Below are 24,512 nucleotides of genomic sequence, written 5' to 3'. Positions count from 1 at the left end.
GGAATTATCAAAAAGATCATTAGTCATTCAAGGAGTGAGTGGAAAAGATGAGCGAGTTTATTTTGTTCAACTGCTATTAACAGATGTGGGGGAAAGGTTTGAAATACACCAATTCCTGTTTGTTCCTAATTGTGATTGTAATTTACTGGGAAGGGATTTGATGGCTAAAGTGGGAATGCAAATTAGTATTGTAAAAAATGACACAGAGTCCAACACTGTGATATCTTTGTGTAAAATGTCTGAGAAGGCTTATGCTGAAATAAATCCAGAAGTGTAGGCAGCCCCAGGAAAATAGGGAAAACTAGACATAGAGCCTCTCCAAATTACTTTGAAACAACCAGGACAAGTAGTGTCTAAAAAGCAATACCCTCTTTCAAGGGAAGGAAAGAAGGGGTTACAGCCTGTCCCTGAGTCCCTGCTAAAGGAAGGTCTTTTTAGGGCCGTGTAGGTCTCCCTATAACACCCCTATCCTGCCAGTTAAGAAACCAGATGGAACCTACAGAATGGTGCAGGATTTAAGAATAATCAATGAGGTTGTCAAATCAAGGCATCCCACAGTTCCGGCTCCCTATACAACCCTGAATCAGATCCCTTCTTCACACCAGTATTATTCAGTACTGGACTTAAAGGATGCTTTCTGGGGGTGTCCGATTACAGATGATAGGAAACAGTATTTTGCCTTTGAGTAAGAACAAAAGGAAGAAAAAATGTGTTTATTGATGGGTCTTCAAGGGTGATAGAAGGGAAACTATTTACAGGATACTCTCTCGTGAATAAAAAGCAATTAAATGAAGGGGGGAGGTTACCGCCCACCTGGTCAGCTCAGACAGCAGAGCTGTATGCGCTTGTGAGAGCCTGTGAATTATACCGGGACAAGACAGTGAATGTTTTTACTGACTCTAAATATGCACATAGGGTGATACATGCATTAAAGAAACTATGGGAAGAAAGAGGTTTATTAACCTGCAGGGGAAAGAAGTTAGTTCATGAGAACTTAATCTCTGGCCTATTAGAGGTAGTGAACTTAACCAATGAGGGCAGCAATAATACACGTTATGGGACACCAAGGCAGAGTGCTCAGAGCAGGCAATAGGAGCCCAACTGGCTGATAAAGAAGCTCGAAAAGCTGCATTGTCACCAGAAATCTCTAAGATCCTCCCCTTGCTCACAGTAACTGCATCACTGCCAGAAAAACTCTCTTTTTCACCAGAAGAACTTGAGATAATTAAAAAGAGGAAAAACAGGGTAATTGGTTTACAAGAGATGGTAAACAGTGGATACCAAAAGCTCAGGCCTTACAGCTATTAAAACAACTCCATGAAGGGAGTCATTGGGGCTCTGGAGGACTGGTAGAAGCGTCCCTCAAAATGTATGCTGCTGTGGGTCTTTTTACCCTGGCAAAGTGAGCTATTGAAGGTTGTTTGATTTGTGAGAAAACCAGTAACAGAGTTACAAAGAAACTTGCCAGGGGAGGGAGGCCTTGGGCTATACATCCCTTCCAGAGATGCCGGGTAGATTTTATCGAAATGCCACGAGTGGCAAGGTTTAAATACCTTCTGGTAATAGTATGTCAGTTAACAGGGTGGCCAGAAGCATTTCCTGCCATTTCAGCAACTACAGGATCAGTTATTAAAGTATTTTTAAAACCAATAATTCCAAGATACGGGATTGTAGAAGCAATAGACTCAGATAGGGGATCTCATTTTACAGGAAAAATTCTTCAAGGAGTTCTGACTGCTCTAGGGATAAGATGGAATCTCCACACCCCCTGGCATCCCCAGAGTCCTGGCAGGGTGGAGAGGATGAATGGAGAAATAAAGAAACACCTTTTGAAGCTAGTGACAGAAACTAAGATGCCATGGGTACGGCTCTTGCCACTGGCTTTAGCAAGGATAAGGGCTAGACCCAGGGGAGATATTCAATTATCTCCCTTTGAACTGATGTTTAGAATTCCTTACCCTTACAATTCCCAGCCTAGTGGGGGGGGGTGGGGGGTGGGATACAGATAAGTGATGTATATTTAAAACAATATGTGGCCAGGATACTGTCTCTTGTGAAATCTCTTCCACAGGAAGCTCAGCTGGCACAGACCCTGCCTTTGGACTTTGCTGTTCACATCCCACCAGGAAATTAAGCCCTAGCTAAGGAATAAAAAGAAGCACCACTAGTGGCTAAGTGGTGTGGACCTTTCCAAGTGTTGCTGACCACAGAAACAGCCGTCAAGACAGCAGAACACGGGTGCACCCACCACACTCAGGTCAAGGTCTCTGAGGCCCCGGAGATTTGGACATCTCAGCTGGAAGAGAAGGACGGGAAGCCACGACTGACACTCCGCAGGAGTGGACTGGAGCAGTAGCCAGTGCGTCGACATCGGGGGAAGCCTCGTGTGCCTACCCACAGACTGCCTGCTGAAATAGTTGGTGTGGACATCCCTCCTCTCAGATCTCCAGTCACTGGGGGCCAATCCTCGCTGTCATTGGTTTCTTTATGTTAAGCTGTTTCTGTGCCTTCGCTCGCCACGGGTGGTGTAGAAGACAACGTGAAAGTGAAAATTAAGTTAGAAAATTAGATTACACCATTAGAATGTTTCTCTTAATAATCTTACCTTTATATTGTCAGTTAAGGCCAAAAGTAGGAAAATAATTTTTTAACCTTAGGAGAAGAAGTAGCAAAAACCTTTAACCTTAGCAATTGTTGGGTCTGCGGAGGGCCAGGGGGATCTGATGACTGGCCATGGGTGGCCAGCCCAGTCGAACCCAAATGGTGGGTTAGCACCCTGAGTGAAGTCAATAATGGAACAGGATTTTGCGATGAGGAAGGAAGTCCATGGCGGCTTCATTCCTCTGAAAGAGGCATTTATTGTCTAAATAGAACAGGAGGCGTATATGTAGGAAAAAGTGTCTGCGACTGGACTTTATCTTTCAGTTTAGATTGTTGGACCCCCAACTGCCCTCCTTATGATTGTTCCAGATATCAAGGCAGATAGAATCAAACACATGTTAAGCTCACTAATGGTAGCTGGGTAAGGTGTTCCTTCCATAATCACCAAAAGAATTTTGAAGGCTGTAAAGCAGTGGGAAAGGATAGGGGTTTTTAACCCTTTATTTTTAAGCAGCCCCCGAGATAATTCCACAAGTAGGACACATGTTGTTCGGGACTATCAGTAGAAGTGGCAGCACCAGAATGGAACTCGGACCCTTTTTTAATAGGTTCTAGTCCAGCTCCAACAAAACAGATCTGGGATGTAACTGCAAGTAAAAACCTTATGTGAGAGCTTAGAAATGCAATATTCCACCATCAGATAGTATTAGATTATTTATTAGCAGAAGAAAGAGGAGTGTGTGGCAAATTAAATGACTCAAACTGCTGTTTGCAAACAGATGACAATAGAGAAGTAGTAAAACAAATAACAAAAAGAATAAAAAAAGTTAGCTCATGTGCCAGTCCAAACATAAAAAAGATAGAATGGGACATGTTTTCACAGTTACCCGGTGAACTATGAGTTAAACAAATGTTTTTCTTTCCTCTCATATGTCAGAGCAACTCTAATCTTTTTACCATGCATGATCCCTTGCTTAGTACAACTTATTCAACATGTGATCAAAGGGGTGCAGGTAGTAGCCAAGCCTAATGATCCAGAGAGAGCTACAAAAGGACAGAAATGGATGTCACTGCAAATAATTGCAAAACCAAAAAAGACCCAAGAACAAAAAATAGTCAATGATAACTAAAATTTGTAAAGACAATTATTAAAAATAAAAGAGGAGGGATTGAGAGGAATGACAAGATTTGCCTTTACAAACAAGCCCTGGGTCTGCTGGTAGATCAAACTAGCACTGAGAGATAAGCGAAACAATGGGAAGGATTCTACTGATTGATGAATGGAAAAGAAGATACTTGCCTTTACAAACAAACCATAGGTTTGTAAATGAATATTGAAAGATGAAAGCAACAATGGGGAAAAACCCATAAATCCCATAAAAATTGAAAATTAGAGGGGTTATACATTAAAAGGGGAATCTTAGGCATTTCAGGAAGTCTGTACCTCTCAAGTACCTCAGCCAGTGGGGAAAGAGAGAGGGAAATGCGGACAGGAAATTACTAGGATAAAAAGGAGGCTGCGTCCTCTGAAAAACTGAGACCCCAGGGGAAATGCCCCATGGCCTCTCCCTTTATTCAAATTAAGTAAAAGGACTCCTCTGTCTCCTTTTTGGACATAAACCTCTGGTGTGCGTGGATCAATTTCCCTAACACAATCAGCTGAGAAGGTAGCACACTGAAAACAGAACTGACACGGACTGAAAATGAATGGGACAGAAATCAATAACCCCGAATGTTTGATTTACTATCAAATACATCCCACTCACCCAGCCCCACACAATCCTGATCCCATTGCTCCAAATTTGGATCCCACATCTCCCAATCTCCTTCCAACCCCATCTCACCCTGGGAGCTGTGGAATCGAGTAAATTTGGCATGGGATTGAGTTTTTCTGAGGTGGGAACAAGCCATTTGGGGTGGGATTGAACCCTGTCAGTTAAATGTGAGTTGTTCTCAGTGGGATTGGAGTGGTTTTGAGGTGACAGACCAATTCTTCTTGGCTTCTGGAGCACAAAGAGGGAGAAGAGAAAAAAAATTAAGGCCAATATAAAGGATAAGCAGCCAGGTGTCTTCCTGACATGGACCACAGGGAATGTGGGTCACCAGGGCTCTGTCCAACGTGGGACCTCCAGTGGGGGATGGAGTTGGAGCAGTGCACAAAGCTCTTCCTGCACTGGGGGCACTCACAGGGCTTCCCTAACCAGTGCCTCAGTTGGTGTCTGGTCATGTCAGACCTCCGTGAAAAGCTCTTCCCACACTGGGGACACTCGAAGGGCCTCCCCCAGTGTGGATGCGTTGGTGTCTGACGAGGGTGGAGTTCTGCGTGAAGCCCTTCCCGCAGTCAGGGCAGCGGAAGGGCCTCTCCTCTGTGTGAATCCGCTGGTGCAGGAGGAGATGGGAGCTCGTGCGGAACCTCTTGCTGCATTTATCACACTCATAAGGCCTCTCCCCAGTGTGGGTCCTCTGGTGGCAGATCAGGTCACAGCTCCAAAAGAAGCTCATCCCACATACATCACACTCATGGGGCCTCTCCCCTGTGTGGATGCGCCTGTGATTGATGAGGGTGGACTTGTGCTTGAAGCCCTTCCCACAGTCGGGGCAGTGGAAGGGCCTCTCCTCTATGTGTGTCTGCTGATGTTCAAGGAGCTGGGAGCTGGTCAGAAACCCCATCCCACACTCGGAACACTTGTAGGGCCTCTCCCCAGTGTGGATCCTTTGGTGTAGGGTCAGGAAACAACGGTACAGGAAGCTCTTCCCACATTCCCCACACTTGTATGGCCGTTCCCCAGTGTGGATCTTCTGGTGCTTGTTTAGGTTGGAGCACTGTCTGAACCTCTTCCCACATTCCTCACACTCATAGGGCAATTCCCCAGTGTGGATGCTCTGGTGGCAGATCAGGCTGGAGCAGCGGCTGAACCTCTTCCCACATTCCCCACACTCATAGGGCCTCTCCCCAGTGTGGATCCTCTGGTGTTTTGTCAGGCTGGAGCTGCGGCTGAAGCTCTTCCCACATTCCCCACACTCATAGGGCCTCTCCCCAGTGTGGATCCTCTGGTGGCAGATCAGGCTGGAGCTCTCTCTGAAGCTCTTTCCACATTCCCCACACTCATATGGCCTCTCCCCAGTATGGATCCTCTGGTGGCGGTTCAGGCTGGAGCTCTGGCTGAAGCTCTTCCCACATTCCCCACACTCGTAGGGCCGTTCATCTGTGTGAATCCTCTGGTGGCTAAGGAGGTGGCTCCGCCAGCTGAAGCTCTTCGCACACCCAAAGCACTTGTGGGGCTTCTCCCCATCATGAAGCTGCTCACGGACCACCAGGTCTGAGCTCTGGCTCCATCTCTGGTCGCCTTCCTGGCACAGGGTGGCTCTTTCCTCCTCAGATCCTCGTGAGCTGCTTTTGCAGTCTCCTCTCACAAGGGATTGCCAGGACTTTTCCTCCCCGTTGGATTCCTGCCCTGTGGAGCCGCTCAAAACGGCCTCTTCCACGAGCATCTGCCGTGGGGATTTGTCCTCCCTGGTCTCCATGCTCAGCTCCTTGTCTGGGGGAGGAAGGACAAGGAGAGGATGGGATTTGCCTCCGTGCCAGAGGGAAGGGGAAGGAGATCCCCTCAGTGCGTCCCCGGCAGGACGGCGTCGGCTGCGGGGTTGTCCTGCAGCCGGGGGCCGTGCTGGGCTGGGAGATGGAGCAGGAGAGAGGGGGAAAGGGGCACTGACTTCCTCCTCACCTGCCTGGCTGTCCTGGGGCACCTTCCTCTTCCTCACAGCCTCCTCCTCCATCCTGCAAAGGTTTGGGAATGGGGAATCCTGTCTGGGAGGAAAACAAGGGATGAGCACGTTGAGTTTGAAGGTCTCTCTGCCCAAGTCCATCTCTAGAAGTCACCAGGCATTGGGGGTCCGTAAAAAACAGGCAATTGGGAATGAGTGGATCTACACTGGGGGCAACTGGGAGTCACTGGGACCATGCTGAGAGGGACTGGGACTACTCCAGGGGCACCTGGGATCACACTGGAAGGAACTGGGAACAACTGGAACTAAGGCTGCAGGAAACAGATCATACTGGGATCACAGTGGGAACAGCTGGGCCCATGCTGGGGAGAACTGGGATCACACTGAGGGTGATGGGAATCATACTGGGATTGACTGGGAATGGCTGTGAGCAACTGGAATCATGCTGAGTGTGGAGTCCCTGCAGCCCCTTGCCATAATACCTAGGGCCTGGCCTTGGCAGGACAGATCATAGAGTCACCTGCCCAGCCTGAGACAGAGAACTTCCCAATGATGCCCTGGACACGATGGTTTGCCTCAGTTTCTCCCCTCCCTGATTCCCCTGGCCCTTTGGTTTCTCCTTTCCTCTGTGTCTCCATTGGTTTGGGGTTCCCGGGGACTGGCCCCGTTTTCCCTACAGGATACTGACCTTTCCTGCCCTTTGCTCTGCCCCCGTGCCTCAAGGTCTTTGGCTGCTGAAGCTCACACTTGAGCTGCAGACCGGCACACGTGCTCCCCTTTCCAATCTGGATTCCCCTTGGGCTTCTGGAAATAAACCTGGCTGGAACTGATCCAGTGCAAAGGCCTTCTGGCCTCTCCTTGCTGAGCTGCCCACGTGGCGTGTGTGCATGTGTGAGCTTGACTGCTTCGCCTGAGCTTCCCCAAGCGGCCTTTCCACCGCAGAGGCTTATCGGCTCTGGGCTTCAGCTCCACTCCCAAAAACCACAACGCAACACGCTTTGGCCGAAAATTACCCAAATGGGCCTAAAATCTCCAGGACCTGGACTGAGACCCACACCAAGGTCAGCACCAGAACCAGCACCAGCACCAAGACTGAGACTGACACCGAATCCGAGACCGGCACCGACAGCGGCGCTGCTCTGGGACGGGCACCGAGACCAAGACTGGGACCAGAACTGACACCAGAACTTAGAGTGGCACCGCTGCAGGACCGGGACCAGGACCAGAACCAGTACACCGGAGCTGAGACCGGCGCCACAGAGGCACCGGGACCGGGACTGAGACCAAGACTGTAACTGACACCAGAACTGGCACTGGGACCAAGACTGAGACCAAGACCGGCACCGGAACCAGCACCGAGACTGGCACCGCACCGGGACTGGGACCCAGACTGAGATTGGCACTGGGAGCACTCCGGGACCAAGACTGACACCGCTACCGGCACTGGGACCTGGACTGCACTGAGATCAAGACTGAGACTGGGACTGAAGCCAGCAAAGAAGGGCTCAAAAGTCACCAAAAACACCCCTCAAGAAACCAAAAAATGGCAGAAAATGATCAAAAACTGACTAGAAATTATCCCAAAATTACAAAAAATGGCTCAAAATAACAGAAAATGGCCCAAAAAAAGACCAAAAATCCCCTTTAAATGAACCCAAAATGAGATAAAATTGCCCCAAATTACCCAAAATATCAGAAAATGCCACAAAAATGGCCAAGAATGGGCCAAAAGTGACCCAAAATGACTCAGAAGTGACAGGAAATGACCCAAAATGCTGCAGGATGGAGGAGAGCCTGGAGGAACACAGAATTCCAAAAATGCAAAAAAATTGTCCAAAATTGCATCAAAAAAGCAAAATTGAAAACAAAAAATGAAAAGAGCATTAAAAGGGCTAAAAGAAAGGAAAACCTTGAAAATTTCTCTAAAAATGCCAATAATAATCCCCAAATTTCAAAAAATTCACCAAACTAAAGAAAAAACCGAGGATATCCCGAGGATAAAACAAACCAAAAAAAACCCCAAAAAACAAAATCCACCACACACACAAACGAAACCCCAAACAACCCAACAAAAACCAACCAACCAAACCCTTGAAATGCCCAGAAATATATTAAACACCCACCTCCCCCCCAATCTCCTAAATTCTGCCCAGAATTTTCAAAATCCCTGAAAATTCCCAGAATTTCCTACACTTGCTCTCGTTGAAAGGCTGCAGCAGGTAGGACTTGCTGGTGCTGGCGCTGCTGATCACCAAGAACTTGAAGAGGAATTCTGGAAAACAAATTCCCACATTTGGATCCAAATTGCCAAGATTTCCTACATTTGGACCTAAAATTCCCCAATTTTCCCATGTTTGGATACAAAATTCCTCCAAATCCTCTCCAGAGATCTCAAAATTCCCACACTTGGAGCTGAAATTCCCCAAATTCCTGCATTTGCCTCAAAATTCAAAAAATTCCCTAATAGAAAACCCAAAATTGCCACATTTAGGCCCCAAGAATTCCCCATACTGAGCCCAAAATTCCAAAAACATTCCCTTGAAGGATCCCAGAATTCCCCTAAAGAGATGCTGAGATCCCACAGACCCCCAATGAGACTTTATTGGCTCCCCCAGACCCCTACAGAGCCTCTAGAGCACCCCAGACCACCCCAAATCCCCTATAGGGACTCCCAGAACCCCTAGAGACCCCCCCAGATCCCCCACAGGGACACCCAGGCCCCCTTGGACCCTCTATAGATCCCCCATAGATCCCCTAGAGCTCCCTCAGACCCTCTCTGGAGACCCCTAGAACCCCCAAAACCCCCATAGGGACCCACAGACACCCCCACACCTCCCCGGAACCGCTAGAGGCTTCCCCAGACCCCTATAGATCCCAATAGACCCCTCAAACCCACAAAGCCCCTCTAGAAACCCCCCGACCCCATTCAGGGACTCTCCGAGCCCCTTTACGGACTCCTCTGGACCCTCTAGAGAACCCCCAGACCCCTAAAGAGCCCCTATAGCCGCCCCCCAAACCCCTTAGGGACCCTCAGACCCCCCAAATCCCCTAGAGACCCCCCGCAAATCCCCTAGAGAGACCCCCAGGTCCACTCAGACCCCTCAGGATCCCCGAGAGATCCCCCATTGCCCCACCGTAGGTCTCAGACACACGGGAGCCGCGCCGGGGGACCAGGAGCAAAGATGGCGGCACTCCGGGGAAGCAACTTCCGAGCAGTCTGCGCATGCGCCGGAGACACCGCGCCAGCAGATAGGCGGGGCTCAAGGGAGAAGAGAGCTGCGGCCAATGAAAGGGCAGGGAAGGAATGAAATGAGGCGGGCTCAGGGAAAGCGCAGGGCCTGGCAGGGAAAGGGGCGGGGTCAAGGAAAGGGCGGGGATGAGGAGGAGAGTGGGTGTGGCCAAGGGGACGCGCCCTCCTACAAAGGCTCGGTTTGCCCTAAAATCACCCGAAAGGGTCTGAAATCTCCGGCACCGTGACCGAGATCAGCACCAGAACCGACACCAGCACCAAGACTGAGACCGACACAGGAACCGAGACCGGCACCGCTCTGGCACCGCCACTGGGACCGAGACCCAGACCAAAACCGGCACCAGAACCGGTGCAGGGACCAAGACTGACACCAGGAGCGACACTGGGACCGGCACCGGGAATGCTTTGGAACCGGCACCGGCGGCGGGAGCGCTCCAGGACTGCTCCAGGACTGCGGCCAGAACCGAGACCGGGAGCACGCCAGGACTGAGACCAAGAGCGGCACCGGAAACCAGCACCGAGACTGGAACTGCTCCGGGACCGAGACTGAGACTGGCACTGGGAGCACTCCGGGACCAAGACCGGCACCAGCTCCGGTACCGGGAGCGCTCCGAGACAGAGTCCGAGACCGAGACTGAGACCAGGAGTGGAACGGGAACCGGCACCAAGAATGGCACCGCTCCGGGATCGAGATCGACCCCGGGACCGGAATCAGCACCGGGAGCGCTCCGGGACTGAGACTTGAGACTGGAGGCGGCACCGGGACGGGGATCGGACCCCGAATCGCTCCGGGATTGGCTCCAGGATCGCTCCGGGACCGCCGCGTTCGCTCCGGGCAGTTTTGGCCGCACACCCGGGCGGGACTGGGAGGGAGCCCTGGGCCGGGCGGGACCGCCTCGGTTCGCGTCGTTCCGCTGCAGCCATCCCGCTCCATATGATCGCAGTTTGTATGATCCCGGTCTCTATGGTTCTGATCCCTACGCTGCCAGCCTGTGAAATCCCAGTCCGTGTGATCCCAGTGTGTACAGTCCCAGCCTACAAGGTGCCAGTCCGCATGATCCCAGTCTGTCTGGTCCTGCATGGCACACACTCCAGGGGTGCCAGTCTCGGTGCCAGGCCCGGTTTCAGTCCCGGCCTCAGTCTCGGTCTCGGATCAGTGCTGGTCCCAGTGTCGGTACCACTGCCTGTCTTGGTCCCGGAGTGCTCTCAGTGCCAATCTCATTCTCGGTCCCAGTACCAGAGCGGTGCCAGTCTCGGTGCTGGTTCCGGTGCCAGTCTTGGTCTCAGTCTTGGTCCCAGTGCCAGTTCTGTTGCCAGTTTCAGTCTTGGTCTCAGTCTCAGTCCCGGTGCCTGTGCAGTGCTGGTTTCAGTTCTGTCATTGGTTCTGGTCCGAGTGTTGATTCGGCTCCCGGAGCAGTGTCGGTGTCGGTTCTGGTGTCGTTCTGGTGCCAGTGTTGGTCTCGGAGCTGGTCCCAGAGCAGCGACGCTCTTGGTGCCAGGCTCGGATCCGGTGTTGGTCTGTGTTTTGGTGCTGGTGCCGGTTCTGGTGCTGATCTTGATCTCGGTCTCTGTCTCGGTCTTGGTCACGGAGATTTTAGGCCAGTTTGGGTGATTTTAGGAAAAAATCGGGATGTTTATGGTGGATTTTAAGAATCTTTGGATGATTTTTGGCCAAATCTGCTGTGTTTTCGAGTGGATTTTAGGTCACTTTTTATTATTTTATTCCCATTTTGGTGATTTTAGGCAAAATCTGGTGGGGCTTAATCCCATTTGGGTGATTTTTGGATAAGCAGGGCAGTGTTAGGGCAGATTTTAGATAGTTTTAGATGAATTGAGGCCTATTTGCTTGGGGTTTAGACCCATTTGGGTGTTTTTAGGACAAATCTGGTGGGTTTTACAGTGGACTTTAGTTCCCTTTGGGTGATTTTAAGCCAAACCAGGTATTTTCATGGTGGATTTTCATGTGAAAACGCCAATCACTTGTTCTAAAATTTTAAAAGTTTAATAGTAAATAAAATGGTTATAAAAATTGAATTAGGTTAATAAAGAAATTGAACAATTAGGGTTAGGACAATACAAGACAATAAAAACAAAGTTACACACATCTGGGTGCCTTCCCGAGCAAAAAGCTCTGAAGAAGGACCCCCGTTAACAAAGGATTATCTCTTAAAAGCAACATCCTGTTGAATATTCATACATTTCCTACATGATGCATAGATTCCATTCAAACAAAGAATTCTCTCTGATTAGTGTTATTTTCCTTTAGTCTCTATGGCGTCTTCAAGGCTGAGCAAGGCAGGAGAAGTTGGTCTCTTCTGATAAGGAAGTAGTAAATTCTTTTTCTCTGAAAGATTTACATTTTCCTGTGGTTGGTATATAAAACCTACATTTTAACTACAAAACTACATTTACCATACTATCAAAATATTAATACAACATTACTAATCAATACAACATAATACATACAGTAAATATCTTGCATAGAGCCATATAATATGCACTTTTCACAATCCTCCCTCTTTCTTTTTATAATTCATTTGGCTCGAGCAATATTCATTGTTTTCTAGCCTTCATTATCCACTCATTTTTTTCACAAATCAATCTCGCTTCTTTGAAGGGGTCTTCTATATTATTTTGTTTCTTTAACACCATCATCCTTTGTGGTGGTGTTGTTGTAGGCAGCTTTTGGTCAATGTTCACTAATTGCATGCCTTGTACCACACTGGTGATGAGCCGAATGAAACAGGGAATCAAACAAGGAAGAAATATTAGACCAGCTGTAGCGCATAAAAGGAAGAAGCCTAACTTTTTCTACCATTCTGCTCCCAACACATTATCCCACCAGCTAGTATTTAGCATTGATTCCTACTTTTGAACTGGTATATGGGCGATTTTTCTGATATCATTGACTATGTCCAGGACTGCATCTCCATTGTCATCTATTTTTAAACAACAATCTGATGTATTGAACTTTCCACAAACACCCCCTTCTTCAGCTAATAAATAGTCTAAAGCCAACCTATTCTGATACACAGCCACTCTTGTTTGGGTTTGTTGCCTTGATATTAATTCCATTGCCTGACCAGTTTTGTTTGTTATTATCTCTACAGTGGCTTGAAGTCTTATAATACGATTTAGCATATAAATTGGGGTTCGATATCCCCAACTCCCATCTTGTGCCCAGGTGGCTGGCCCATATGTTTCCAGTATGCGTTCAGGGGGCCATTCCTCATCTCCCCATTTTTGGAATCCTCCAATCAATTCTCTTTTGTTTCTTTTTAGATCTTCATAAAATGGTATCCCTAATTGATCCCCATCAGGTCCTGGTAAAAGAAAAAATCCTGGCTGTGTAATTCCCAGAGTGCAGCTCCCTTTCCACTGGGAGGGGAGTTTTGGGTATGCTCTTTTTCCACCTATCCAAAATAAGCCATCTGGAGCTTTCCAATAGTCAAATTTTTGTTGATCTATATTCTCCCAAAATTTGGAAATTTCTGGGATGCCATAGTAAGGATTTTTAGCTGTATCATTACATTGAAAAGGTTTTGTTTTGTTATCATACTTACAATTCACTTTTTTGCTTTTTCTTGGGTCCAATACATGGTTGGTGCTTCTGGGACCCACCATACAGAAGTTCCATTACTAACCTTATATCTTTTACAGGGTGTTTTTCCTACTTCATAAAGGAGCCTTTTCCCAGTGCACCAGAGACATTCTTCCCCTATCACTGTTGAGCTTAAAATCCACCCTTCTGGTCTGTTTTCTCCACTTGTACTTGCTTGGTTCCATTTAAGGAGCTCAATTGGGCCTAAGCTGCTGCCTTTCCATGGCCATTCTTCTGACATCAAAGCCCCTCCACAGACCCAACAATTGGTTAAGTTCCTTACTAATTCTTTCCCCCAATTCTACAATCTGATTTTTACCCATCCTTGAGATATCTATTTCTTTTTCTAATTGCTGTTCAAGTTTGGTATACAAATCGTTGATGGAAATTGGCACAGGCTTAGGTGGTTTTACTGACTTAGCTTTTTTGCTTATCAACTGCTCTTTTACTAAATCTGGTGCTTTTTGCCCAGTAATGTAGGTAAAACACATCCATCTCTCCTCTTTTGGGCTCTGACTTCCCATCCTGCTACCCCTTGTTCCTAAGTTCTCTGCAATCCAGTACTTTTTCCCCTTATGGATGCAATTGCCTAATTTGGATGGGTTATAACAGTGGCTGTTGACATGAGTGTGAGAAATGAAAAAAGAACCTCGGTGTCTTTCCATGTACAGCTTTTGGTAACATCTGTAGCATGGCCTTGTCGATATCCCAAAAGGGAGAAGACAAAAATTGAGTGACAGAAAAAGGAGTAACAGAGGTCCAGTATGGCTTATACTCCCACCTCCCATGCCTATGGGGTTGCAACCCACAGCAGGTGTATTTGATCTTCTTGGTGGCGAATACAGAGGCCAATCTGGTCTTGCCCTCTATTTCCTTGTCACTTCTTCTTAGCTAATTTCCAGACAAATCATTTTTGACACTCCTTAACTGTCGTTTCCACCGTTCTTCAGGTATCTCCCATTCAACAGGCACTAATAATTCCCATCCACAAAACAAAGTTATTATTTCAGTTTCTTCGAATTCTACTTGGATAGATCGATTTGGCCCTTGACACTTCCTGCAATGAGAGCGTCGCTTGTGTGAACTACAATACCAATTCTTCCCACAATCTAAACATTTACATTTAACCCAGCTAGCATGTCTGGTATTTGGGTGGATCAAACAGGGTATTTGGTCTGGCATTGATGGAAGTTGCAGCTCCTCTTCCTCTTTGCATAAATCACAGGCTAAGGCGTGAATACAAGAGTTCTCTGTCCAAAACAGTCCTGATCCTCCTGTTCGGAGTGGAAATATTCCTCCCCAAGAAGGGTATTGGGGGCATCTCAGTTTGTCCAGACGGAACTTGAAACCACTGATATAAGCTTGGCCTTATCTCTCAATTAGGTGTGATCCTGGGTATGTTTCTTGGACCATTTGGGTCTTCCCAGTTCATTACCACCCAGTCCCCGTTTAAGAGTCAGTTTTGTATCACCCGGTTCAGATGTAATCGTCCACTCCTTAGGTTCTTCCACAGGTCCTTTGATTCTGCTGGCGTGGATCCACCCTCGTTCCTTGGTCTGGATCGCAGCCTCGGTCGTCAGCAATACCTGAAAAGGACCTTCCCATTGAGGAGTTAAAGATTGTTCTTTCCAGATTTTTACTAGCACCCATTCCGCTGGATGAACATTATGGATTTTAAAGTCTAAAGGTGTGGTTTGAGGGATTATTCCTTTCAACTGTAAGTTTTCAAGAGTTTTTGCAATGGTGTTAACATATCTTTTAACGCTCATTTCCCCTACCTCATAGGTAGTATTTTCATGTTGGGTGGTCAAAAAGGGTAACCCAAACATCATTTCACAGGGTGACACTCCCAGGTCTGACCTGGGTTGTGTTCGGATCCTCAATAAGGCTAAAGGTAGGCATTGTACCCATGACATTTGGGTTTCAACTATTGTAGTGGTTTCATGTTCAATAAATTTTGGGTTCAGTACTTACTCTTTCTGTGGGAGAGAGACTAGGAGAAAAACAAAGCAGGCTCAACCTTAAATTTAACAAGTAGTTTTATTAACATGCAGTAATAGAATAGAAAAAAAGATAGTTGGAAAAAATTCTTAAACAGAATGAAACTTCAAAAACACTCTTCCCTCCCCTTACAAACTGTTCACTTTCTTACAAAACAACATAAAGAGACAAAACTTGTCATTTTCAGTCAGTTTTATTAATCAGACAATAGTCTTGTGGGCCAGAGCCTGGAAGAGCAGGGGCAGTGGTGGCTGGGAGAGCCTCTGGGCAAGGGCCTGCAGCACCAGGACACAGGTGTACCTCTGTTCCTGAGTATTTATTCGTCTTAGTTGTCTCTTTTCAAGATTTCCTTGAAGATTAATGAGGCTGGCTTCCATCCTTTCCCAGCACTTCTTGTCATCCCATTCACTCTTTGCTTTTCATGTGCTTTCAAAATTTTCCCTTTTTCTTTTTAAGCTGGCATGTCTTCAATTTCTTTTCCTCTCCTTCTTATATTTAACTTTCCTGCATGATTTCAGCATTTGAATTGTAGTACTTTTGGAGAGTGTTGGTCCTTTTCACTGCCCCTCATTTCATCTCATTCCATTTAGTGTTGTAGTGGTTTCACGTTCACTAAATTTTGGTCTTGGTACTTACTCTTTTTGTGGGAGAGAGACTAGGAGAAAAACAAAGCAGGCTTAATCTTAAAATTAACAAATAGTTTATTAACATACACTAAAAGAATAGGAAAAAAAGAAAGCTGGAAAAAAACCCTAAAACAGAATGAAACTTCAAAAACACTCTTCCCTCCCCTTACAAACTGTTCACTTTCTTACAAAATAACATAAAGAGACAAAACTTGTCATTTTCAGTCAGTTTCACTATCTGACAAGAGTCTTTCATCAATTCATTAGGGGAAGATTATCTTCTAGAGTCACGGATCCCACTGACAACTTAGAACAGTTCTCTTGTGGGTTTTAAACTGTCTCAAAAACAACCGCCTGGAGAAACCTGCCTTTGTGACCCTCCCAGGAGCAGTTTCCCAAGCTGCTTATGGGTCATGGGTCTTAGACTTTTGCATACTGGGGTGTCAGCTTTTAAAGATGCATAATTCCAAAGCAAAGAATTCTTTACCTCAAGGAACAGAGATATCTTCTCACTTCCTCACTGGCACAGGGGGCTTCTCATCTTTATCTCTGTTCAAGCATCTTATAGGATATTACTTAGTTCATCACAAACACCTTTGCTCAAAAACACACATAAATTAAAACAATGATCTCCACAAATGCATATCTTTCCCGTGATTTAAAGGAATGATCTAAATATAGAGTTTATTTCTATGTCTCAAATAAAAATAGAATAACCAACTCTTCAACCCTCTGTCCCAATAGTCTTTTCACTCTTGCTCTACTGACTTCATGCTGTTGGTCTTCATGTTCACTCTGTCCTTTCTTACTCTCTCAGAGAAGGGCTAAGATCTGGAAGCTTCATGTTGCTAAGAAAGAGTTAAATCTGCTCAGAGTCTTTGTCTCTCTCTCTGTAGCTGGTGGTGTTAGATGTTTCAAGGCCGAACTGGTGAGGGAGGAAGAACTCACAGAAACATCAGAGATCGGGGCACTCAGGCAGTTCGGAATCACAAAAAGACCAGGCAGGATCATAAATGCCTCCTCAGCCCACCCCTCCGTGTAAATTGGGGTGGCTTTGGTCCAAATGGTGCCCATAGCTCTTATCAGGGGCCCAGCAGAGATCTCTCCCTGCTCCAGGGAACTCTGAAGAAAGTAGCTGTTGTAGAACAGCAACTTCTCCTTCCCCCCACTTTCACCCGGGAGCCGATGGAATCCGGCCAAGTCTCAGGCCAGCTCCCCCCAAAAGGGGGGAGCAGCAGGAGCAGCTCGATGTTACCTGTCTCTCTTTGGCCAAAAGAAGAAAAAGGACCCACCTACAGGAAATTCACAGGGTTTTGTATGATACTTCCCAAAGTCGCAGCTAACAATTTCAGTGGTCAGAACAGACGCCAATATTCCAACGAACTCTCTGAAAGGTCCCTGTCTCTTCCAAAGCAATTCCCAGGTCCTGACCTGGAGTTATTCTACATTCTTCTATAACTAAAAAACCAAACTGTACTAACCTATGACACAAGCTTAAAATGAAAAAGGGAAAATTTTGAAAGCACGTGAAAAGCAAAGATTCAATGGGATGACAAGAAGTGCAGGGAAAGGGATGAAAATCTGCCCAATTAATCTTCATTGAAATTGCAAGATTTCATTCTGTCTTCCTTAAGGAAAGTCTTCTTTTTGGGAAAGGAAATGAAATCTTGAAAACAGAGAACAAAGTTGAACAAACACTCAAGAAAAGAGATACGATGAAGAACAGTGCAAATGAAAACAACGGAGAAAATATGGAACCAGAGGGATTGAGACCAAATGGACTGGGATGAATTGAGGTGAAGTGAAACTGACCAACATTTGCCAAATTCAAATGCTGCAATCAGGCAAGAAAGGGAAATAAAAGGAGAGGAAAACGAATTGTAGAACTCAAGTTTAAGATGAAAATAGGGGAATTTTGAAAGCACTTCAAAAGCAAAGAGAGAATGGGACATGAAGAAGTGCAGGGAAAGGAAGGGAAGCTTGGCCAATTAATCTTCATTGAAATAACAAAATTTCATTCCCTTTCATGAAAAGAAAGTCTTCCTTTCAGAAAAAGGAATGAAATCTTGAAAACAGAGAACAAAGTCAAACAAACGTTCAAGAAAGGTGATATGATGAGAACGAGTGTGAAAGAAAACAACTGAGAAAATTTGGAACCAGAGGGGTTGAGACCAAATGGACTGGGATGAAATGAGGGGCAGTGAAAAGGACCGACACTTGCCAAAAGTGCTCCAATTCAAACGCTGACACCATGCAAGAAAGGTAAATCAAAGAAGGAGAGGAAAAGGAATTGAAGACATGCAAGATTAAAACGAAGTAGGGAAAAATTTGAAAGCAGGTGAAAAGCAAATAGTGAATGGGATGACAACACATGAAGGGAAATGGAAGGAAGCCTGCCCAATTAATCTTCCTTGAAATCTTGAATACGGGGAACAAAGTCTAACAAACACTCATGAAAGGAGATATGATGAGGAACCGTGGGAATGAAAACAATCGAGAAAATATGGAACAGGAGGGATTGAGACCAAATGGACTGAGACGAAATGAGGGGCACTTAAAAGGACCAACACTTGCCACAAGGACGCCAATTCAAATGCTGCAATCAGGCAAGAAAGGTAAATGAACAAGGAGAGGAAAAGGAATTGAAGACATGGAAGCTTAAAATGAAAAAGGGAAAATTTTGAAAGCATTTCAAAAGAAAAGAGTGAATGGAATGACAAGAAGTGCGGGGAAAGGAACGGGAGCCTGCCCAATTAATCTTCATTGGAATTGCAAGATTTCATTCCCACTTCTTTAAGGAATGTCTTCCTTCTGGGAAGGGGAATGAAATCTTGTAAACAAAGAACAAAGTCGAACGCTCAGGAAAGGAGATATAATGAGAAACAGTGCCAATGAAAACAACTGAGAAAATATGGAACTGGCTGGATTGACACCAAATGGAATGAGATGAAATGAGGGGCACTGAAAAGGACAAACACTCTCCAAAAGTACTCCAATTCAAATGCTGAAATCATACAGGAAAGTCAAATATAAGAAGGAGAGGAAAAGAAATTGAAGACATGCCAGCTTAAAAAGAAAAAGGGAAAATTTTGAAAGCACATGAAAAGCAAAGATTGAATGGGATGACAAGAAGCGCTGGGAAAGGGATGGAAGCCAGCCCCATTAATCTTCAAGGAAATCTTGAAAAGAGATAACTAAGACGAATAAATACTCAGGAACTGAGGTACACCTCTGTCCTGGTGCTGCAGGCCCTTGCCCAGAGGCTCTCCCAGCCAGCACTGCCCCTGCTCTTCCCTGCTCTGGGCCACAAGCTGCAAGTTCATTTGCTCCCTGGGCCACCGGCTGAGCCCCAAGCCAGGGCCGGGGCCTTTCCCCAGAGCTCTGCAGCCACTGCAATGCTCACAGCTCCGAGGCTGCAGCAGCTCCAGGAGCCTTTGCACACCGCTCCCGGGGATGCCCAGGCTGCCACTCTTGGCCTGTCTGTGCAGGGCAGGGGCCTGCACTCCATGATCCTGCTGCCTCCCTCCCAGCTCAGCCTTGGTGTCTCCTCCAGGTGCTGCCAGAGATCTTGGGGCTGGGCAAGGAGTGGCACAGCCGCAGCGTTCCCCTCTCTGGGACATCACCGTGCTGGCAGCTCCAAGGTTCCCCTCTCAGGGACACCACAGCTGGGGGCAGCTCCAACGTTCCATGCCTTGGAGATGCTTCAAGGTGATAGAGAGGATAAAACAGGAAAACCATACAAATATGATTGCTTGGCAAAAGATTCCAACAGCGTGTAACTTATAAGTGAAATAGAAATGGAAGCCAGGTTTGAGATGTAGGATGCCAAGCCGGGAGACAGTGATTGAGTTAGCTGAAGGCAAGATCCCTGTTGATTGAGCAATACCCCTAAGAGACAAAAGCATTCCAAGGGTCCAAGGAGGAGGGGTCCTGCCAAGGTGGCAGGGAAAAGGAGTCTAGAAACTAGCTTTTAGGGTTTGGAATGTGGCACAGTATTGTAATGTAGTAGTTCCTATAGGCTGTATGTAAATTCTGTAGCATTTGTGTCTTGTACTGGTTGATTAGTGTGAACTAGAATATTCAACACAGAAGGAGATATAATGTATTGTAACAAGAACTGAGGCTCTTTTTGCTCGGGCACGGTTCTAGCTGTGGCTGACAGCTTAAGCAGAGCTCTTGCACCAATGAACTATGCAATAAACCACCTGTTTCAAGAGCTGCCCTGGACTCCAGAGATCTCTCATTGCCATCCCCACTCTGTCTCTCACAGGGGTGCTCTGGGGACTCGGGGTTCGAGATGGCAGCACCCTCCTGGCCGGGATCCAGGAGAGCCGAGTCCATCCCTGCGGCTTTCCAGGATATTCCCACCCAGGACAGGTCCCCGGGGGAGCCTCGGTGGCCCCTGGGCCAGGGGAGGACTGGGGAGGATTTTCCACGCTGGCACCGGTGTGGTGAGAGCAGTTTCCAAGTGCCCAAGGGGGGTTGTGGCAGCCAAGCAGAGATTTCCCGATGCTCTGCCTCTTTTCTTGTCCCGATCCATGGGATCCCATGGCGTGTGTCTCTCCCTGGAGCTGTAGCTGGTGTTTGGAATAAACGCTGAGGGCTGTGCGTGACGTGGCCACCCAGGTCCTTTTCACTCAGGCCGTTCCCTGCCCAGACGGATTCCCTGGAGTTGGGGGCTGTGTCCTGGTGTCATGGGGCTCCCCAGCATGAGAATGTGGGAATGGTTTGGGTTGGAAGGGACCTTAAAGCCCACCCAGTGCCAGCCCTGCCATGGCAGGGACACCTGCCACTGTCCCGGGGTGCTCCAAGCCCCGTCCAGCCATGTCCAAAGGCAGCAGCCAGGCAGAAATGCACTCACCTGGCTGGGGCTGTGAGCTCCTCTGACACCAGCATGACGACAGATGCCATAGAATTCCATAGAATTCCATGTTTCCAAGGGAAACTGCCCCAGAGAGCCCCAGAATCCTGGAGGATTTTCTCTCCAGGGCGGGAGGGTGCTGAAACGCTGAGGAGCCCCCCAGTTGCCCACTTTCCTGACTTTGAAGCCCCTTCCCAAGCTCCTGTCCCTGTCCTCAGTGAATTCTCCAGCCAGGAGGGGATTGCCCTGCTCCAGAGCAGCTATCCTGACAGCAATGCCGAGGGAGCTGCCTGGGCATCCCTGGGATGGGACCCCCAGAGACCCGAGCCCAGCATAATTGAGCCACCCTAGATGCACCTGTAACCAGTGTCAAAGGCTGAAATTCCCCCAAAGGATCACAGAGTTGCTGGAACCTTTTTCCCACGGCTGATTTCTGCGGGTTTTCATCCTTTTTTGTTTGCACCTGCACGGCTCAGCCAGCCCTCACCTTGCCAAAGAAATGCAATTCTCAAAAATGATAACTGAGAGTGACCAGGACTGAGTTAAAAACTAAAAGAAACAGGGCGAGATGGTTTATTTGGTGTCAATGATGTTACTTGCACAGCTCCCGCCATGGGCACCGTGCGGGTGGGTGAGAGGCTGGACATGAGCCCAAAGGTGCCCTGGGCTGAGCCCCAGCGTGGGCAGCGGCTGCGGGGGGATTCTGCCCCTGGGCCCCGCTCAGGTGAGAGCCCAGCTGCAGGATGGGAGCTGCTGGGGCGAGCCCAGAGGAACTGGAGCCGCTCTGGAGCCGGGCTGGGAGAGCTGGGAATGTTCCCCTGGAGAAGGGAAGGATGCAGGGAGAGCTCAGAGCCCCTTGCAGGGCGTGAAGGGGCTCCAGGAGAGCTGGAGAGGGACTGGGGACACCTGGAGCTGCTCCCAAAATCCCGGGGTGACCCCGGGCCCGAGCCCCGCCCCTTTTAGAACCCTCCGCCTCCCGACCAATCAGATCGCTCGGTTGTGTTCTGGTCACGCCCCCTGTCTGTTGGTTTACCCCGTGGAACGCCGCTTGCTCCGCCCCTCAGACTGTTCCTGGACGCCCATTGGCTGTCGTCAGGGAGGCGGGGCTTACACAGGGTTTGGAAAGCGGCGGCGGCGGCACCGGCAGAACGGAGCGGGCGGAACCGCGTTCAGCTCCTCGCCTCGCCTCACCTCACCTCTCTTTCCACCCAGCAATGATGGTTGCAGAGGCTCCACCAGAAACTCCGCTCCACAGAGAGCACCTCCAGCCCATCCCCCAGGTAAGCAGGAATGGAGATGATCTCAGCCCCCCTTGTAAGGGAGGGTGACAGACATGACCTGACCCCACATTATAACCACAGAAGTGGTTTACTATCAAATACATCCCATCCACCCAGCCGTGCACAATCCCAATCCCACCATGCCAAATTTGCATCCCACTTCTCCCAATCTCCTTCCAGACCCATCTCAGCCTGGCAGCTGTGGAATTGAATAAATTTGGTGTGGGATTGAGTTTTTCTGAGGTGGGAACAAGCCATTCTGAGGTGGGATTGAGCCCTTTTGGGGTAAGGTTGAGTTGTTCTCAGTGGGATTTCAGTGGTTTTGAGGTGACAGATGGATCTCCCTTGGCTTCTGGAATGCAAAGTAAAAGAGAGGAGAAAAAAATTAGGGCCAAAAAAAAGGATAACCAGCCAGGTGTCTTCCCGACATGGGTCACAGGGAATGTGGGTGACCAGGGCTTTGTGATGTTCCAGGAGGCCCAGGAGAGAGAGCGAACCAGGAAGAGACAGGGGTATATCTAGTTTTGGGCCAAGGAAAGATATTGGCCCTGAGCCAATAGGGTCAGGGGTATGTATGATAGGGAAAAAGGGTTAAACTACATGACACAGGTTTCAAGGAGACTCTGAGGGGAAAAACCATTCCTCAGGGGAACACATCTCCCCATTTTTGTTTAAGAACATTAGAAGAAGAACATTAGGCTACACGGAATGTGGGTTTTCCCACCAATTACAATTGGTGGGGGAGTCAGCCTGCTTTAGGTTTGCCAGCTCTGTGTGGTTGACTTCTGAGGTAGAGGGTATGAGACTATTGATAGCCTTGAAAATCAAACAGCATAAGATCCCGAACGCTATTGTTACAAGGAAAAGAATAACAAGAAATAATAAAATTGTTTTAACTATACAAGTCTACCACCCTGTAAGTCCCCAGCCTTTGAACAGTTCTTTGATCCAATCCTCAGATTCTTGCTTCACTTGTCCAATCAAGCTGTTCATGCTTCCAAGGACAGCGTGGATGTTTGGAGCCTTTGAGGTCAGGTTTAGGCAACATAGTCCTTCAAATTCCTGGCATTCATGAAGTAACAAGAGATAATCTATAGCAGCACAGTTCGGGAGAGTAGCTTGTCTGGTAATTTCCTCGTCTTCTAGGAGAGAGTTGATGGCATGGATGTTAAATGTGCCTGTTTGACTACCCAGCACTCTAGATGGCCCAATTCCCCTAGAGCTTTGGCTGCTGCAACCCAGGGAAGGAACAGAGACACAGCAACTCTTTTTGACTTGGCCCAATGAAAAATTTCTGAATTAGAATTTGGATCCAATTGGTCAGCACTCCTCTTTTGAATTTTGGTTGCCAATTTGTTTTTGTGAGTCCATTCTCCAATTAAAGTTTGGCTGGATATCAATACAGACAACCGCCCTATGGTACATGGACCTCCTAAAAGCCGAGACGAAATTCCTGCCCATGTCCGATCCCCACAAATCAAGAACAATCCCTTGGGGAGGCTTCTGGGTCTTGAGTGAGATAGGTTTTCTGTCTCAAAATGGCTTATCTGATGAAACCATCTTTTTGCAGAAAACTCCCCACGATATTGTTTTATATTGTGATACTCATTAATGTTAGGAGGCTTTGGGTAGACAGAAAAATGTATGCAGAATGATGCAGGGGAGGAACCCAATAACTCTAATTCTTGGGGTTCCTGAGATGCCTTGGGCGAACTTGGCAACAACTCCTCTAAGGGGTTCACGATCATCCCAGCTTTCTGCTGATGACCCTTGTACGGTTGGAAGGTGTTTGGCTCTGGAATTTCGTTAGACCTGTGTGTGTCTAATCCTGCTGGAAATTCTCCAGCCTGTAATGGAATTCCTACCAGACAGGTGGACATAGGATTCTCTGTTGATGCAGTGGACAAACATATGTTTTCCTGCGGAAGTGTATGTGCCAGGGTCACCCAGAAGTTTTGACGCGGCTGAGGGATGATCCATGCAGCTGCCAGACTGTTCAGCAATAACAAGATGACAACTTGTATGGGGTTCATCACAGGGCTGAATGTGAGGTAGGTTTTCTCTAAAAAGAAAAACAAACATTTTTAAAACATGTTAAAAGTTTCTGTTTCTGCCGGAAGGAGTCCACATCTAGGAAGATTCCTTTTCTTCCATCCAGTGGCATCTTCTTTTGGATGCAACGGCTACTTGCCTCTTATCCCCTTCTGCAGGAGCTGGATTTTTAGGGACAAAATGTTTCACCCACTTCTGGGGAATCCACCGAGGGCCTGAGGGAGTGGCCACGCACGCATAGCCACGACCCCAGGTCACAAGCTCATAGGGACCTTTGGTTTCCCAAGTTTCTGGATCCCTAATCATGACCGGTGGACGCTGAGACAATTTGAACTGATTGCCACTGTTAAAATGGCGTGCCACTGGTGGACTCATGTTTTCAAATGAACAGTTCAGAAAATTGATGGTAAACGTGGCTTTGCAGAGTTTCTCATGTGGAGACATCCACACAGTTGTACTACTCTGTCTAGCCAGGACCTGCTTGAGTGTCTGATGTGCTCGCTCAACCACAGCT

The 24,512-nt window shown here is 47.6% G+C and overlaps 2 pseudogenes; one reads left to right on the top strand and one right to left on the bottom strand.

The window, feature by feature from the left end:
* The window catches only part of LOC120764663 (zinc finger protein 850-like), an 88,179-nt pseudogene extending 78,646 nt beyond the window's left edge, over nt 1-9,533 (bottom strand).
* Nucleotides 1-24,512, top strand: part of LOC120764662 (uncharacterized) — a 263,621-nt pseudogene that overhangs the window by 159,388 nt on the left and 79,721 nt on the right.

The sequence above is a fragment of the Hirundo rustica genome, chromosome 34 (assembly GCF_015227805.2).
Source record: "Hirundo rustica isolate bHirRus1 chromosome 34, bHirRus1.pri.v3, whole genome shotgun sequence".
In the NCBI taxonomy this organism is placed as follows: domain Eukaryota; kingdom Metazoa; phylum Chordata; class Aves; order Passeriformes; family Hirundinidae; genus Hirundo; species Hirundo rustica.
This window is presented reverse-complemented; position numbering and strand designations above follow the sequence as displayed.